Source organism: Heterocephalus glaber, unplaced genomic scaffold (genome assembly GCF_053883595.1).
Source record: "Heterocephalus glaber isolate CG9 unplaced genomic scaffold, H.glaber_assembly_v1.0 deba00001429, whole genome shotgun sequence".
NCBI classification, from domain to species: Eukaryota; Metazoa; Chordata; class Mammalia; order Rodentia; family Bathyergidae; genus Heterocephalus; species Heterocephalus glaber.
Window position 1 is genome coordinate 27,347,151 of NW_028258294.1, and position 16,678 is coordinate 27,363,828.

Sequence of the window (16,678 nt, forward strand, 5' to 3'; positions counted from 1 at the left end):
GGTGCAGTAGCAATGAGGGGAGCTTAGCTGAATACAGGGGGATTGGTGAAATAAGTAAGCATACTCAGGATAAGGAGATCCAGGTTTCTCTCTATCAGAGAAGGAAGTTACAGGTATAAAAAGAGACAATACTGGAATAGACTCTGTTGTATTAGATGGAAATTAGAAACTTTGATGTTATCTCTTGGATTTCAATACACACTATATGTGTGTATATATATATATATATACATATTCTCCACTAAAATAACCAGGGCACCTTGAAAAATGGCTGATTCTAGGGCAGGAGCAGGAAAAATGCAAGACGTGCTTGTATAGTAGGAGTAGATAACTGATAACAGTCAAATAGAAGTAAATTTTAGGCCATCGTCAGGCCGGTGCACCCAGAGCTCCACAAAGCTGCTGCCACAGATGGAGCACAGAAACTCTGAAAGCCATGTTAGCCCCCGGCCAACTCCATGCCTGTGGTTTCTGTGCCCTGGCTCTGGCCACCAGGCAACTTCAAGCCTGTTCTACATTGTGTTTCCCCTCAGCATGGGGGTAGCAGAGGCATTGACAGACCTAACAACTGACCTGATCATGGACAAGGCCAATGTTTGGAAAGAGAAAATAAGCCTGGAGAGTTAGCAGCTCCTGAAAGAAAACAACAGACTAACAGCAATAGCCCCATGAAAAGCCCATGCCTATTTTAAATTGCAAAAACTGCATGGGGTTTTACTCTGAAAGTGACTCCTTCTACACAGCAAGCTAGAGTTGGAGAAGAAATCCAATGCAGCATGCACCATATTTGAGGTTTAGTCAGGAGCCATTCTGGGAAGGAGTTAATTGTTTAAGACTGAGCCACAGAACAACTTCACTTTAAGGTTCCCAGTGTTACCCTACCACAAAGCCACAAGAGACTTTCACAGAGAGGATATGAGCTAGACAGAGACTCCCTGAGAAGGGAAGAAGTTTAAGCTTGGGCCAGGAAGGACATGATGCTCTGTCCTCCATGGTGAGAGGAAAGACCCAGCAAGTGTGGCTTTTAGAGGTGACTGGATCTGAAAGTGCAGGTATTAAGTCCAGAGGTCTCCTTGAACCCCTACCCCACTACCTAAACCCAGCACAGAGATCAGAGGTCTGATTACTTTCTCCATCTAGAAATCTAAGCAAGGACAGCCTCATTTCGGAGAGTTGACACAGTCTAGGGTGTGTAGAAAGAGGTGCCTCTGGAGCAGAGGTAGGGGTGGAGGCTCACAAAACCACAGGCCATAAAGCTAAGTGGAGAAAACCATGACTGGCTGGATTCCAAGGCTACAGGTCCTAGAAAGAAACCACTCATTCAAAAATACAGAAGAATGGGGGGGGGCTCATTTTTTTTCTTTCATTGAGCTTTGGGAGGTTGGGGTAGGTTTTTTTCTTTTAATTTTTTTTCTTTATTTTGCTCTATATTTTCTTTTTTTTCTGTTGCTTTTATCTAATTCTATAATTTTCCATTATTCCTTAACTTTTCAAATTTTTTTGATTCTCTCATTCTCCATCTCCTCTCTATTAGTATAACCATTATGCTTTATTAATTATTAGATAGTTAAGTGTACGCTATTACTGTTGAATTCTCTTTTATTGTTAAAGGATGTATAGCTATTGCATTTAGTAGATATTTACTGTATGCTGGCCATGTGGTTCAGAAGCCTTTGAAACTGGCTTGCAAGGGGAGTTTGAAAAGTTTTGGAGATGCCAGTTGAAGAAGCAGCCCTAGAATGCTGTATGCTGAGCTTGATGGGGGATTCTGGCTACAGCTTAGAAGACCAGAATGTCTACTGCACTGCAGCTCAAAAAGACCAGGCTCAAGTGGTTTCAGTTGGGAACAAGGACCACATTGGCAATTGGACTCCAGGGCATGTTATGCTCTGGCCAAAAATTTGTCTGCATTAAGCTGTCCAGAGACATTGTGGGAGACTATGATTAAGAACAGTAGACTAATCTGGTGGAAGAAATTTCAAGCCAGCCTAATGTTGAGCCAGCGGCACAGCTACTGTTGGGGGCTTTTAACCAGGTCTACATTGAGAATCAACAGCAAATGACCCCAGAGAATGATTTAAAGAGTTTTGAGTTTGGCCAGAAAGAAAGCTCCATTAAAGTTGTGGCCCACAAAGATGGAACAGAGGAGAACCTGGTTGCTGAAAATATTAGCAACAAAAAGCCAAATATTTTGGAGAGGACAACAGAAAGGATGGCCTTTGGACATCACAATAACCAGCAGGACTACACCCTTTGTGCCTTAAAATTGCAAAAAGACTTTGCTTAGAGAAGAGAGCCCCAGAGCACCATGTTCCAGAATGGTGGTGGCCTAGGAAAGTTGTTCCTTGAGATTTGGTTCATAGGCCCTTGGCCCCTACAAACGAGAGAGAAGGAATTCTGGCTACTGCTCCAACTATTGGCAGACCTTGGCATTATCTATGTGGTGCTGGTTTTAGGCACATGCAGAATATAAGAGTTTTAGGGTCAGGAAGGCTTCCACCCAGATTTCAGAAGAAGGCCTGGGAGGCCAGACAGTGTGCCCCTGAAAGGACATTAGGTGAAGCTGTAAGTATGAAGCCAAAGATGCAGTGGAGACCCCAGAATATCAGAGAAGCCAGGAATGTGGAACATTTGAGGAAAGTTGCAAGGAGTAAGCAAAGCCAGCCTAAGAAAGAAGCCATGAGGAGTACAACCACTGGCTGGACCATAGGGATAGAGTCACCCAACCCCTTTGGAGTTCATATCTTGCCACAAATTACCCAGGGTGCTGGGAATGGAACTATGGGATTTAATATTTGCCTACTGGATTCTGTTCTGCTTTGTCCCACTCCTTTCTATCCTCTTATTTGTACCTTTTGAAATGGAAATGTTGATCTTGTGCTATTGTATGTTGGAACTGGTTAACTTTCTTTTCATTTTTATAGGGGCATGTAGTTAAGAGTTTGCCTTAGATCTCAGAGAAAAATTTGGACTTAGACTTTTCAGCAATGCTAAAAAATGTTAGGGCTCTGGTGACTCTCACAGATGAACTAAATGCATTTTTCTTAAAAGAATGCACATGCGTCTTGGGGGCCAGGAATGGAATGTTATGTCTTAAATCACAATGCCCTCTCAAGGCCTCATTTGCTTATAGGTGGGACTTTTTGGAGGTAGGTAGCTTTAGGAAGTGTGAATATGGATTATGAGTGTCTGATAACTGGATTAACTGGATTAACATTTGATTAACTCATAGTTCTGGGTGTGACTGACTGAAGACCAGAAGATGCACCTTGAGTGTGATGAGCACCAACCAATAGGCTTGTATCTTGAATGGAATATAAAGAGAAAGAAAGAAGGCAGGCTGCTGCTTTCTGCTTCCTGCCTGCCATGGACTGTTTCTCCTGTGGCATGCTTCCCTGCCTTGGAGCCAGCTGAGTATGAACTGAAACTTCTACAAACTAGGATCTGAAATAAACCTCTCCTCCTTTAATTTGTGGGTATCAGGTATTGAGTTTCAGTGATGAAATAAGTAACTAAGAGAGTCAACATTTCATTTGTCTTAGTATTTATACTGTAATTATAGATCTCTATTCTATGGGTAAGGGTGATACATTATTGGTTCTTATGTCAATATCCAGTTTGTCTTTGACGCTACTATTGTTGTCGATTTTGTTGCTATTGCCAAGGGTGTCGTAGTTGTTGCTGTTAATTGGTTTTCTCTGCATGCCAATATCTTTGCTAATGCCTTTCTATCAGTAACAATATTGTAGCATTCTCAAGAGAACTGGATGCAGGGCCAACTACACTGTGGACTTCCCTCCAAAATGAACAGAGGTGGTTGGATCTGAGGACAGAGGCAAAAGCCTATAGTTAGCCAGACCCAGAGTGCATCATTGAAAAGCAGACACTAACTTACATGGTCTCCACACTAGAAACAAAGTGTTTCTACTATAATCAACCTGCAAATATCAATATAAAAACAAACAAAACAATAGAGGGCTCAGGATGTAGTTTAGTGGTGCCATACCTGCCTGGTAAGTACAAGGTCCTGAATTCAATCATGGTACAAAAAAAAATACAAACATGATAAGATAAGGCAATAAAATACCTTCCAGAACTCCCAGCTCCCTCAAAGCTGATCCATGTGGCATCTAAGAAGAGGAAATCAAAAGTCACACAGCTGAATTATTTGAAATGATAAAAGAGGAGATGTAAAAAATAAATCAGTAAGGTGCTCAGTGAGCTCAAAGGAGAGATGACTAAACAGATAACCGAATAAACAAAATGACCAGCCACTTGACAGAAGACAGTAATAAGGAGGTGAACCTTCCAGGCCACCATACCACCGCCCTCAGTGCTGAGGAGGAGCGTTCCGGGCTGCCATACCACTGCCCCCAGTGCCAAGGAGGTGAGCCCCATGGGCCCCAACAGCACACATCCCTCCCCCCACCCCCACTGAAATGAGAAGACATGTAAACAAGTCTCAAAACCAGGCTTACAGATCACCTAAAGCAACCCCAAAGAAAAACAAGGTGGAACACTCTGATACTCAACCAACTGAACTGGCAACAGAAGAGGATCTGGGAAAAAATGAAATCAGAAATAATTTCTCAGATAACAGCAGAGATTGTGCACATAGTGCAAGACATGATTAATAAATCTAGAGAGGACACAGATAAAAAAAAATACAAGAGGTGAGGAACATGATGGAATCCCAACATAGGAAACAAATGGAATCCATAGAACAGATGCAAACAGATTTCCAGGAGATTAAAAACTCCACTGAAAATTTACACAGCAGAATGACCCAATGTGAGGACAGAATCTCAGATATAGAAGATAAGACTGCAATTGGTGACCAGGAAAAGAAAAATTGCTTTAAAATTGTAAGGGAACACAAGAAATCAATCCAGCAGCTGCTAGACAATGCAAAGAAGAGTAAAACAAGACTGATTGGAGTCAATGAAGAAACAGAGAGGGAAGACAACATAAAAAAAAACTGTTCACAGAACTGATGGCAGAAAACTTCCCAAGTGGGGGAAAAGAACTTGACATAGAGATAAGTGAGGCATATAAGACTCCAATTAGCCTTGATCAAAAAAAAAATCTACACATAGGCATATAACAGTTAAGATTCCAGAAACTCAAAAGAAGAAGAAAATTCTACAAGCAGTTAGAGAAAAGAAACAAATCACATACAAAGGAAAGCCCATCAGAATCATAGCAGACTTCTCAACACAAACCCTCAAGGCAAGAAGAGCTTGGAGTGACATATTTCAAGCCCTAAAGGAAAATAGCCTCCAACCCAGATTGATGTACCCTGAAAAACTATCTTTCAAAATTGATGGAGAAATGAGATACTTTCATGACAAAGAACACCTTAGGAATTTCATGAATACCAAACCAGCACTGCAAAAAAATTTAGACAATATCCTAGGAAAAGACAATGAGGATCACAACCCCAGGAAGCCCAGCAGAAATGATCCATTGGGCACAACAAGAAATTAAATTCAAAGGGGAAGAATCCAACAAAAAGAAAAAGTCATGACAAGAATAAGTCAATACATATCAGTTATAGCCATCAATGTTAATGCTCTCAATTCACCAGTCAAAAGAAATAGACTGGCAGAATGGGTCAAGAACCAAAATGCAACAATGTGCTGCATACAAGAAACACACTTAATTCAAAAAGAAACTCATAGACTGAAAGTTAAAGGGTGGAAAACAATACTCCATGTGACGGGAACCCAAAAAAAGGCAGGAGTAGCTATCCTCTTTGCAGATCAAGTGGATTTCAAACCAACACTGATTAAGAGAGACAAAGAAGGACACTACATCCTTGTAAAGGGAACAATCCAAGAGGGAGAGATGACAATCATAAACATATATGCACCAAATGCTAGTGCACTCAACTGTATAAAACAAATACTAATGGACATGAAAACTCAAATAAGCACTAATAGAATAATAGTGGGGGACCTCAATACCCCACTGTCACAAACTGATAGATCAACTAGACAAAAACTAAGCAACGAAATACTAGAACTCAATCAAACTCTTGAACAAATGAACTTAACAGATGTTTACACAGTGTTCCACCCCACAAAATCAGAATACACATACTTTTCAGCTGCACACGAGTCCTTCTTCAAAATAGACCACATATTCACTCACAGAACATGTTTAAGCAAGGGCAAAGGAAATGAAGTTATCCCCTGTATATTATCAGTCCATAGTGTGATGAAATTGGAGATCAATAGCAAAAGAAACCACAAAAATTTCATAAACACATGGAAATTGAACAACACACTTTTGAATAACCAATGGGTCACAGAGGAAATTAAAGAAGAAATCAGACAGTTCCTTCAATTAAATTACAATGACACTACAACATATCAGAATCTATGGGACACAATGAAAGCAGTCTTATGAGGGAAATTCAGAGCAGTGAATACTCATATTGGGAAAACAGAGTGAGCCTAATTAAACAACCTGATGCTGAACTTCAAGCTTCTAGAAAAAAAAGAGCAGGACAACCCCAAATCTCATACAAGGGAGGAAATTATAAAGATCAGAGGAGAAATCAATGCAATGGAGACTAAGAGAATGATACAAAAAAATCAATGAAGACAAGAGTTGGTTCTTCCAGTAAACAAAATTGGCAAACCCTTAGCCAACTTTATCAGAAAAAGGAAAGAAAAGGCCCAACTCCACGCAATTAAGAATGAAAAAGATGAAATTACAATGGACCCAACAGAAATCCAGAGGATCATCAATACCTACTTCAAGAACCCACACACCACTAAGATGGAAAACACAGAAGAAATGGACAGATTCCAAGATATGTACGAGTTACCAAAGTTGAATGAAGAAGACCTAAAAATTCTAAACAAACCAATATCAATCAATGAAATTGAAAATGTAATTAAAAACTTATCAACTAAGAAAAGCCCAGGTCCTGATGGCTTCACTGCTGAATTCTACAAGACATTTAGAGAGGAACTACTGCCACTACTGTTTAAACTCTTCAATGAAATTGAAAGGGAAGCAATACTCCAGAATTCATTCCTGGAAGCAAGCAACACCTTGATCCTCAAAGCAGAGAAAGACCCAACCGAAAAAGAGAACTACAGGACAATCTCACTAATGAACATAGATGCAAAAATCCTTAATAAGATACTGGCAAATAGAATGCAGAAGATCATCAAGAAGATCATACATCATGACAGAGTGGGACTCATCCCAGGGATGCAGAGATGGTTCAACATATGCAAATCAATAAATGTAATATGCTATATCAATAGAGCCAACGACAAAAACCATATGATTATCTCCAAAGACGCAGAAAAAGCATTTGACAAAACCCAACATGCATTTATGTTAAAAACCCTACAAAAAATTGGAATAGATGGTCTCCACCTCAATCTGATAACAGTCATCTATGAAAAACCAACAGCCAATATCATACAAAATGGTCAAAAACTGAAATTGTTCACACTAAAATCAGGAACAAGACAAGAATGTCCACTATCACCACTCCTGTTCAATATAGTCTTGGAAACATTAGCCATGCCAATTAGACAAGAGAAAGAAATAAAAGGAATAAAGATAGGAAATGAAGAAGTCAAGTTGTCATTATTTGCAGATGACATGATACTCTATATAGAAGACCCCAAGAACTCCACCAAAAGTCTTCTAGACTTAATAACCAAATACAGTAAAGTAGCTGGATACAAGGTCAACACACAAAAATCAATATCTTTCCTCTAAACGAATAACAGACTCACTGAGAGAGAAATAGAGCAAACAATTCCTTTCACAATAGCATCCAAAAAACTGAAATACCTAACAATCAACCTAACAAAAGAAATCAAAGACCTCTTCTCTGAAAACTATAGCACTCTGAAAAGAGAGATTGAAGGTATCTGAAAATGGAAAGACATCCCTTGCTCCTGGGTAGGAAGAATCAACATAGTGAAAATGGCTATACTTCTAAAACTTCTATATAGATTCAATGCAATCCCAATTGAAGTTCTAGCAGCATACTTCACGGACCGTGAGAAAACAATCCAAAAATTGATTTGGAACAAGAAGAGACCCAGAATAGCAAAAGCAATTCTAGGTAACACAGACATGGCAGGGGGTATCACAACCCCCAACTTGAAACTGTACTACAAAGCTACTGTGATAAAAACAGCATGGTACTGCCAAAGAAACAGACCTGAGGACCAATGGAACAGATTAGAAGATGCTGAAACAACTCCAGACACACTCAGCCACCTCATCTTTGACAAAGGAGCCAAACACCCTCACTGGAAGAAAGATAGCCTCTTTTTTTTTTTGGCACCAGGGATCAAACTCAGGTCCTTGCGCTTGCACAGCACGTGGCGAAACCACTGAGCTAAATCCCCACCCAAGGTAGCCTCTTTAATAAATGGTGCTGGAAAAATTGGGTTTTAACTTGCCAAAGATTAAAACTAAACCTATATCTCTCACCATGCACTAAACTAAAATCAAAATAGATTAAAGATCTAAATATTAAAACAGAAATGCTGATCCAGCTGGAAAGAGGTTAGGTAGAACTCTTGAAGACATTGACCTAGGAAAAGATTTTATGAACAAAACCTCAGTTGCCCATGAACTAGCACAAATAATCAACAAGTGGGATCTCTTCTTATTAAAAAGCTTCTGCACAGCATAGAAACCAACAGTGTGAAGAGACAACCCACAATGTGGGAAAAAATTTTCACCTCCTGTTCCTCAGAAAAAGGTGTACTATCTAGAATCTATAAAGAACGTTAAAAAATCAGACCTCCCAAATTTAAAGAACCAATCCAAAAATGAGCATCTGAAATGAAACCACATTTCTCAGAAAAAGAAGTAGAAGCAGCAAAGAAACATATGAAAAAATGTTCAACATCACTGGTCATTCGAGAGATGCAAATAAAAACAACACTGAGATTCCACCTCACTCCAGGAAGAATGGCTGCTATCATGAAATCAACCAATAACCAATGCTGGCAGGGCTGTGGGGAAAGAGGAACACTGCTCCACTGTTGGTGGGAATGAAGACTGGTGCAACCACTGTGGAAATCAATATGGAGATACCTCAAAAAACTAGGATTAGAGGTCCCATTTGGCCCAGATATTTCTCTGCTGGGTATCTTCCCAAAAGAATTAAAAGCATCATACCACAGCGAGATATGCACACCAATGTTTATAGCGGCACAGTTTGTAATAGCTAAAGCTTGGAAACAGCCCAATTGCCCATCAACTGGAGACTGGATAAAGAAGATGTGTTTTTTTTATAAAATGGAAAACTGCTCAGACATAAAGAACGAGAAACCAGAGACATTTATAACTAAATGGATGCACATTGAGACCATACTCTTTTTTTTTTTTTTCCAGTACCAGGGATCGAACTTGGGTCCTTGCACTTGCACAGCAGGCGGCGAAACCACTAAGCTAAATCCCTGGCCCAAACTAAACCATGCACTCTGTTGGTTTTTTTTTTTTGGGGGGGGGGTACCAGAGATCGAACTCAGGTCCTCAGCTTGCGAGGCAGGCACCAGAACCACTGTGCTAAATCCCTGGCCCTGCCATACTCTTAAGTGAAATAAATAGGACATACATGTGTAAACACCAAATAGTTTCTCTGGTGTGAGAAACTAAAAGTGTAAATAAAGATCAAAATGTATAATTGATAATGTGAAATAGGTAGAAAAGGTCTAAATGGGGTAGGGGAAGTGGGAGGGGTAGGGGAAAGGAAAAAATAGGAGAAAAGGAAAAAATGGAAACAAAGTCTTTGTAAATAGGGAGGGGTGGAAAGGTTGAAGGGAGGGCAGGGGAATGGGGAAAAAATAAGAACCAAGATGCATCATGTAAAGGTACAAGTTCCCAATGATGAATGTAACTGTATTGTATACCTAAAATGTACCAATAAACAATGGAAAAAAAAAGCAATGAAGTAGGGGAAATCACAATGAACACCACAGAAATCCAGAAGTTAATTAGTAACAACTGCAAATACTTGTACTCCCATAAATTTGAGAATCCAGAAGAAATGTATAAATTCCTAGATACATATGAATTAACAAACTTGGGGCCGGGGATTTGGCTCAGTGGTTTCATTGTCTGCTGCGCAAGTGCAAGGACCCAAGTTCGATCCCCGGTACCAAAAAAAAAAAAAGAATTAACCAACTAAATCAAGAGGATATAAAAACCCTGAATAATCCAATAACAGGCAATGAGATTGAAGCAGTAATAGAAAACCTACCAACTAAGAAAACCCGAGGACCTGATGGATTCACCACTGAATCTACAAGAACTTCAAAGATCTAACCTCAATACTAATCAAACTCTTCAATGAAATCAAAAGGGAAAGAGTATCCTCAAAATCATTCCTAGAATATAACATTATCCAGATTCCAAAAACAGACAAGGAGGCAACCAAAAGAGAGAACTATAGGCCAATCTCTTTAATAAACATGGGTGCAAAAATACTCAACAAGATTCTGTCAAACAGAATGTAACCAATCATCAAAAAGATCATACATCATGACCAAGTAGACTTCAACCTAGGGATGCAGGGATGGTTCAACATATGGATATCCATAAATATAATACATAGGAAGGAAGCAAGGAGAAGCAAGGACAAAAATCACACGATCATCTCAGAAGACACAGAAAAAACCAGAATCCAACATCCATTCATGATAAAAACCCTGAAGAAAATAGATATAAAAGGACCTTACCATAATCTCCTAAAAGCCATTTCTGACAAACCTACAGCCAGCATCATATTAAATGGGGAAAAACTGAAAGTTTTCCCTCTAAAATCAGGAACAAGACAAGGATGTCCAATATAGTACTTGAAACATTAGCCAGAGCAATCAGGCAAGAGAAAGAAATAAAAGGCATACCCATAAGAAAGGAAGAAGTCAACTTATCATTATTTGTAGTTGGTATGATCCTTTACATGAAAGACCAAAAAAAATCTACCAAAAGACTCCTAGAATTAACCAAATTCAGTAGCACAGCAGGATACAAAGTCCACACTCAAAAATCAATAGCATTCTTGTACACCAATAATGAACTCATCATGAAATTAATTAGGAAAAAAATACCAGCCACAATAACATCAAGAAAAATTAAATACTTAGGGCTTAACCTAACTAAGGAGGTGAAAGACCTCTACAAAAGAAAAAAAAAAACCCTACAGTGCTCTGAAAAAGGAGATTGAAGAGCACATTAGACAATGGAAAGATATTCTCTGTTCCTGGATAGGCAGAACCAATATTGTCAAAATGGCCATACTCCAAAAAGTGTTATACAGATGTACCACAATCCCTATCAAAATATGCATAACATTTCTTATGGAAGTAAAGAGAACAATCCTAAAATTCACATTAAGCTGGAAGAGACCCAGAATAGCAAAGTCAATCTTGGGCACTGAGACCAAACAAAAAGTCATCACAATCCCAGACTTCAAGTTATATTACAAAGCTACAGTAGTAAAAACAGCATAGTACTAGCATAAAAACAGACATATGGACCAGTGGAAAACAATACATGATGCAGAAACAATGGCAGGTACATTCAACTATTTGATCTTTGACAAAGGGCCAAAAACATAAGCTGGAGAAAAGACAGCCTCTTTAATAAGAAGTGCTGGGAAAACTGGTTATCCACATGCAAAAGATTGAATCTAGACACATATCTCTTATCATATACTAAACTAAAATCAGAATGAATCAACGATCTAAATGTTAAAACAGAAACTCTTAAAGACATAAGAATAGGCAAGAACATTCTGAACAGAACCCCAATGGTACAAGAAGTAACATCAGGAACAAGCAAATGGGATCATATCAAATTTAAAAGCTTCTGCACAGCAAAAGAAACAACCAGCAGAGTGAAGAGATGTCCTACAGAATGGGAAAAAAAATTGCCAGCTATTCCTTGGACAAAGGACTAATATCTAGAACATACAAAGAATTCAAAAAAATTAGATCTTCCAAAGTAAAAGAACCACTCAAAAATAGGCAACTGAAATAAACTGACACTTCTCAGAAGAAGTACAAATAGCCATTAAATACATGAAAAAAGGTTCAACATCTCTGGTCATTAGAGAAATGCAAATTAAAACAACACTGAGATTTCCATCTTACTCCAGAAAAAAACGGCTATCATCAAGAAATTGAATAATGATAAAGGCTGGTGAGGTTGCAGGGAAAAAGGAATCCTTCTACATTGTTGGTGGGAATGTAAAGTAATACAACCATTATGGAAATTAGTATGGAGATTTTCTCAAAAAATTTAAAAATTCTATTTGACCCAGCTGTTTCCCTTCCAGGTACCCTCCCAAAAGAATCATATTATAGTGATACATGGATACTCATTTCTACAGCAGCACAATTCATAATAGCTGAATCAATAGATAAATAGATAAAGAAAGTGTGGTATTTAAACACAATGGTTTACTACTCTGTCATAAAGAAGGATAAATTTAAGTAATTTGTAGGAAAATGGATGCACCTTGAGATCACAATGTTAAGTGAAATAAATCAGACACACAAGCTTAAATATCATATGGTTTCTCTTATATGAAAAACCTAAATTTTAAATAATCAGCAAAATAAAAGCTAGGTAATGGGAAATAGAGAGATAGATCTTTTTCAAATGGAAAGGGACCAAGAGGTGGAGGGAGAGGGAAGGGAGGGGAGGAGAAGCGGATGAAAAAATAATTAAGATGTGTTATGTAATGTGCCAACTCCCCACAAGGAATGTAATCATTATTACTGCAAACATATAGTAATAAAAAATAAAATTTGAAAAAATGAAGTAATAAGTTTCAGTGTTCTGCAGAATGGAGGGGTCCTATAGTTCACAATAGCCTATTTTATGAGTAACTAAAGGAGAGGAGCTCAATGGCTCCAAACATAAAGTCATGATAAGGAGATGGAAATATTAATTACCCTGACTTGATCAGTACAGATTATATACATGTACTGAAGTTTCACACTTTATCACATAAATATTTCACAATTTTTACATGGTAATAAAAAACATTTTAATGTTTTAAAGAGATGGGGGTGAAATTAGCTTGGGAAATTTTCTGCTGCCAGAAAGCAAATATGCAAGAATTATGAGAATATGTCAGTAGACCACAGAAGCCTGCTTATAGTGGCCCACTTTGACCAAATGTGGGGTAATTGAGCAACACAATCAATAATTAAGTGATAAGCTATCACCAATTGGATAAAAATGGGAAAACATGATTTCACATTGATATAAAATAGTAAATGAATAAATTTAAATTTTGACAAGGTATGGCACATTTACATAGTTTCAAAGTGTCTCCCCCCTAAAATGCTCATTAATTACAAAGGCAACACAGCAGGCAGGCACCACATTAATCAAATGATCAATGCAAAGATTATCAATAATTGTACAAGGGCCGGGGGTTTAGCTCCGTGGTTCTGCCCCCTGCCTCACAAGTGCAAGGTCCCGAGTTTAATTCCTGGTACCAAAAAACAAAACAATAATAATAATTGGACAAAATGAAATTATATACCACCTAAAAGGATACAGTGAGAGGAACACAACATCACATTTCGATTATTTCTGCCAAAGTGCACAATCAAATCACAAGGAAGCACTATGCAAAAATGGATTTATGGGCATTCTACAAAATAAATGCCCTGCAAACTCTAAGTCTCGAGATAACAAAAGTCAAAGAAAAATAGAGGAACTGCTCTAGTTAAAGTAAAGAAAGAAAAGTAAAGAAAGATGACAACTAGAAACACTACTTGATTCTGAACTAGATCTTTTTATATAAAGGAAAATACAGGGACATTTGATAAAACTAGAATAAGATCTAAAGATTAAATGTTAGTAATGTGTCATTGCTAATTTCCTGATTTTGATGGTTGTATTGAGGTTATCTGAGACTGTCCTTGATTCTAGGAAACATTATACTATTAAGGGGATGGGACATCAGGTTGACAACTTACTCTCAGATGATTTTACCACACTCATAATTTTTTTCTCTTAATTGGAAATTCTTTAAGGAAAAGTATTTGCAGACATTGGTACTATAATTACTGGTAACATATTACTCACAGTGCATCTTGCACCTAAACTCAATATACCAGTTTGTCATAATGTTATGATGAGAGGTTCTGGAAGCCACCAATCCAAGAAAAGAGTGAATCATTGGTAAAAGCTGTCAATTGACACCTTAGTCCCAGGCTCAGGCCCACCTCCCAAACCCTACCATTGCCAGCCTTACTGGTGGCAGGATGTTGTGATGAACATTCTGCAAAAGTGAATTCAAAGATTCCTTTCCTCTAAAATGTCCCATCCTTTCCCTATGAAAATATAAATAGGTTGTGTGATCTAGACTAGATAAACTCCAATATCTTTCAGCTTTAAAATTATTTGATTTCAGTATGATTCTTTTCTAATTTATTATGGAGTGTGCCATGCCCACATGACTTATGAATTGTAATAAGATATTCCTAAGGGTGGAGATGGAGGTACCAAATGAAGGCAAAGGAAATTGTACATCCAGAAGTGGAGAAAAAGCCAATTGTTTCCTTCAAAAAACAATAAATGAGCACAAGGACCCGAGTTTGATCCTGAGTACCGAAAAACCAACAACAAAAAACAAACAAAAAAAACAGGGTAAAAAAAAAAAGCAGTAAATGGTTACTCAAGGCAAAATAGTCTTAAGTTATTCTGACTCTGGAATTTGATCAACTAAAAGAAATAATGACAGGGGTGAGACATCAGAATAAGGTCACCAAGAGAAACTAATTTCGCAAAATAGATTAAGAGAGGTATAAGGTTTCAAAAAATATAATCTATTAAATATGTATTACCATACTTAATAGGTAGTTGAGTGTTTTCATACTTTTTTTTTTGGTACTGGGGATCGAACTCAGGTCCTTGAGCTTGCGCAGTAGGCAACGAAACCACTGAGCTAAATCCCCGGCCCAGTTGAGTGTTTTCTATGATCACTAACATACTTTAATCACCAATATTTATATTCTTTCAGGAGTTCATAGTTTGCATTGCTCCATCTTCTCTTAGTCCCTGTGTGTGGTTTAAAACAAGATCAAGTAAGGGCCAAGGATTTAGCTCAGTGGTTCCTGCGCCTGCCTCGCAAGCGCAAGGTTCCAAGTTCGATCCCTGGCACCAAAAACCCACAAAAAAACAAACAAGAACAAAACCAAGCAGAATTTATAACTGCTGGACAATACTGGTGTATTAGGGGACAAGGCCTGTAAGCGCTTCACTTGCTACAAAGGCCAGGAAGCTAGAGGCAGCTTTAATTACTTACACCACCAGGTGGCAGTGTTAGGGTGCCATAGAAATTTTACCTACCTTTCTAGCAACTATAAAGAGAAGCGGATGTAGGGCTACAGAGAGAAGCCATTACAGTGAAGCAGTTAAAATCCTGGGTTCTGGAATCAAAGTGTCTAGGTTCTAAGTCCTATTTCTGCCTTTTGTTGGCTGTGTAATCTTGAATAAACCTCTTCATTACTTAACCCTGTTTCCTTATCCCTAAAATAAAGATAACATTACCTAGAAGTGTTGCTGTGAGAATAAAAATCACAAAATGTGTGCAACAACTTAGTACACGTTATGGATTGAATTGTGTACCCTATCTTCCAAAATTATATATACATTAAAATCCTAGCCCCTAGTACCTGAAAGTGTGGTCTTTTTAGAAATGCTCATTGTAGATATTACTTAGGATGAGATCATTGGGGTGGAACCCTAATTCAGTGACTGGTATTCTTATAAAAAGGGGCCATTTGGATACAGTTATACACACAGGGAAAATACCACTGAAGGTGAAGGCAGAGAGCAAAGTGATGCTTCTATAAGCCAAGTAATGCCAAAAACTGCCAGCAAACCACCAGAAACTAGGCAACAGATGTGAAATAATCTCTCACAGCCTTCAGAAGTTACTGTTGACACTTTGATCTTGGACTTCTATCTTCCAGAATTATGAGAAAATATATTTCTTTTGTTTAAGCCACCCACTTGTGATACTTTCTTATGGCAGCCTTAGCAAGGTATTATAGCACATAATAAATGCTCATTAAATATTAGCTAGTATTAGGTCTGTACATTTTGTTTGTTTGTTTGGTTTTGGTACCGGGGATTGAACTCGGGTCCTTGTGCTTGCGAGGCAGCCGGCAGAACCACTGACCTAAATCCTCGGCCCTGTACATTTTCAATCTAATTGTACTTAGACCATATTGTTTTTACTGTAAATTACAGTTCATTTTCCAATTATTATGGATTTACATCTATTGTTCCCCCAACAACTACCACCAAATTGTGACATTCTGTGGAGTGAATGAGGGCAAAACTCAGATATAGGCTTCAAAGTCATAGGGAAAGGGTTTACATGAAACATAGGAAGACATCTGCAAGCAATGAGCACTATAAAGTCTTCACCCTCTATGAGGTTTGTGGAGAAGGGCCCCTGACCTCCAGATCAGGGGTAGGATTTGGAGGCCCAGATGTGAATTTGAGCCACTGGATCATGTTTTGTGAGAAGCTAACATAGGTGTTAGAGCCTATTATTGAAGGGTTCATTCTACCTACTGATTAGAAGGCTGGGTGTGAAACACTGTAAGACTCATTCATCTCATCTCAATGCACATATTTCAGCCCCTTT

At 38.3% G+C, this 16,678-nt stretch overlaps 1 long non-coding RNA gene across 1 annotated transcript in view; it reads right to left on the reverse strand.

Annotated features, from left to right (window-relative positions):
* The window catches only part of LOC110344300 (uncharacterized), a 67,322-nt gene that overhangs the window by 16,058 nt on the left and 34,586 nt on the right, over window positions 1–16,678 (reverse strand). The window lies entirely within an intron of this gene.